Raw genomic sequence first — 2,717 nt, 5'->3', positions numbered from 1 at the left:
CGGTGCTTCGCTCGGCCGGCCTGCAGACTGTCAGGAGCGCGCCGCCGCCATCTTCCGGGGGGTTTGAAAATGGCGGCCACGGCGGCTAGCCAATCAGAGCGCGCGGGCGGGGCGGGGAGCCTCTAGGCTCCGCCCCTGGGCCGCCCTGACCGGAAGACGGAAGGAGGAGGGCGGAAGGCGGAGGGCGGAAGGGGCGGGCCGATGGGCTGGTCCTGCAGAGCACCTGCATCCTGAGCGCTTTCTTGAACACAGGCTAGGCAGGCAGTCAGATTGGGAGCATCTCACCTGAATTGCTTCTTGTTGAGACGGCGTGGACTTACAGCACTATTTCTCTCAGGCTCCCGTCTGCTCGTGCCCGTGAAATGATGCCCCGGTCACTCTAGTCAGTAATCACCATACAGAGTTAGGGCAGTTGCTTCTCTGTGATGAGACTTTTCAGTCTCATTCTCTTAGCCCCTTTTCAGCAGATGATGTGTTATTCATCTGCTCTCGGTGTCAGCCAGCTGGGATTTTCTCTTTAAAGTTTAGCTAGAGACATAGCTGAGGTCTTAGGGTTTTTGTCTTTGACTTATTTCCCTTAGCATTGAGCCCTAAAGACTCATCATCTGTGTTGACGTCAGTGGGCTGTTTCCCTTATTCTGTAATTTTATTTTGCATGTTTGGCTTGGGGACCACATGGTGGTGCTAGGGGATCACTCCTGGCTCTGCTTTTTTAAGGATCACGCCTGAATGGGCTCAAGTGTCTCTAGAACTTTCCTTTTTAATTGCTGAATTTATAGATCATTGTATGTAAGTAACATATTTACTCCGTGCTTCTGTTGATTGACAGGTTATTCCCTGTCTGACTTTTGTAAATAATGCAGTAAACATTCCAGCAGAGTTAACTTTAGTTACCTTTTACCTTTAGAGTTATCAGTGTTCTTATTTTCTTCAGGTAAATACCCAGAAGTGGAATTGCTGGAACACACAGTAGTCCCATCAAAGTGTTTTTTTAAACACCTTCATAGTTCTTCATAATGATCGCAAAATTGACATATCTACCAATAAGACATAGAATTTCCTTTCTCCACATCCTTGCCAATGTGTGTGTGTGTGTGTGTGTGTGTGTGTGCTTTGATTTGCTTTTCCTTATTAGTTATGGTGAGCACATTTTATGTGACTTGCCCATCTCTGTGTTCACTTTAGAAAAGTGTCTATTCAAATCTTAAAATTAAAAATATTATTAAAAATTGCTGTTTTATTTCTTGTTATTGTGTGGGTTCCTTATATATCATTTATATTAATCCTTAGCAGACATATAATTTGCACCCCCCACCCCCGCCACATTTAGTAGGGTGTCTTCATTTTTTTTTTTTGCTTTTTTGGGTCACACCCGGCAATGCTCAGGGGTTACTCCTGGCTCATGCACTCAGGAATCACTCCTGGCGGTGCTCGGGGGACCATATAGGATGCTGGGAATCGAACCTGTGTCGGCCATGTTGGCTGTGTGCAAGGCAAACGCCCTACCCGCTGTGCTATTGCTCCAGCCCCTGTCTTCATTTTCTTAACGATCTTCTTTGCTACAAGGAAACTTTTAGTTTGATATGGTCCTTTTTTTTTTTTGCTTTCAAACAAAAAAATAAAAAATCACCACCACAATTAATATCTAGGAGTTCACAGCCTGAGTTTTTAAGTTCACATTGCCTTGCATGTGGCTGTTCACTTTTCCCAACATGATCTACTGAAGAGATTCTGTTTTCCCTGTTGTAAATTTTTTTTGGGGGGGTCACAAATTGATTAACTACATATGTGTGACTTTATTTCTGAACTCTTAATTCAGTTCCATTGATCTGTTTACCTGCATTTATGTTGATTCCAAAGTGGTTTTGGTTACTATAGCTTCTCATTTTAAAAACTCTATGTTGTGAGTGCTGGGAATCACAAACTCAAATGAGAGAGCTGCTAGGATCTACCCAGTATAGAGGGGGCAACAGAGCTTTAAACTCATGACCATACGCTTGTAAGGCTGTAAGATATGCTCTATATCTCTGTTATTAATATTTAAAAATTTTGTTTTGTTTTGGGGCCATATCCAGAGGTACTCAGGGCTTTCTCGTGACTCTGTCTTCAGGAATCACTCCTGGCAGTGCACAGGGGACCTTATGGAGTACAGATGATTGAAATCCGGGTGAGCCATTGCAAAGCAAGCACGTATCCAGTGTACTATTGCTCTGACCCCATAAGACACTGTGTTTTTCTTCCAACCTGAATACTACAGCCTTGAAACCAGGGGACATGATGCTTCTGACTTGGTTTATTTTCTCTAGATTGCCTTGATGATTTAAGGATTTCTTTTATCATTCTGATTTTTAGCGTTGCTTATTCTATTTCATTGGGAGGTGGGGTGAGAAATGCCGTTGCAATTTTGATAGGACTTAACACTAAATCTGTGCATTGTTTTGGGGTAGTATGCTTATTCTTAAAAAATATTAATTCTTTTGTTTTGGGGTAGTATGTTTATTCTTAAACAATATTAATTCATAACCATGGAAGCATTTTGGATCATTCTTAGCATTTGAGGAGAAGAGAGTTTGAAAGTAATGCCCTGAAATGAAGTTTGGTTATTGGTCAGATACAAACTGAAATGTTCAAGTGAGTTAAATTTCTAGTTAGCAAAAGAAATAAATATGTTCTTGGAAATGACTTGAGACATTAGTAAGATTGAATAACAATGAGAT

Source organism: Sorex fumeus, unplaced genomic scaffold (genome assembly GCF_029834395.1).
Source record: "Sorex fumeus unplaced genomic scaffold, SorFum_2.1 ptg000026l, whole genome shotgun sequence".
Classification (NCBI taxonomy): Eukaryota; Metazoa; Chordata; class Mammalia; order Eulipotyphla; family Soricidae; genus Sorex; species Sorex fumeus.
Note: the sequence above shows the minus strand (reverse complement) of the source record.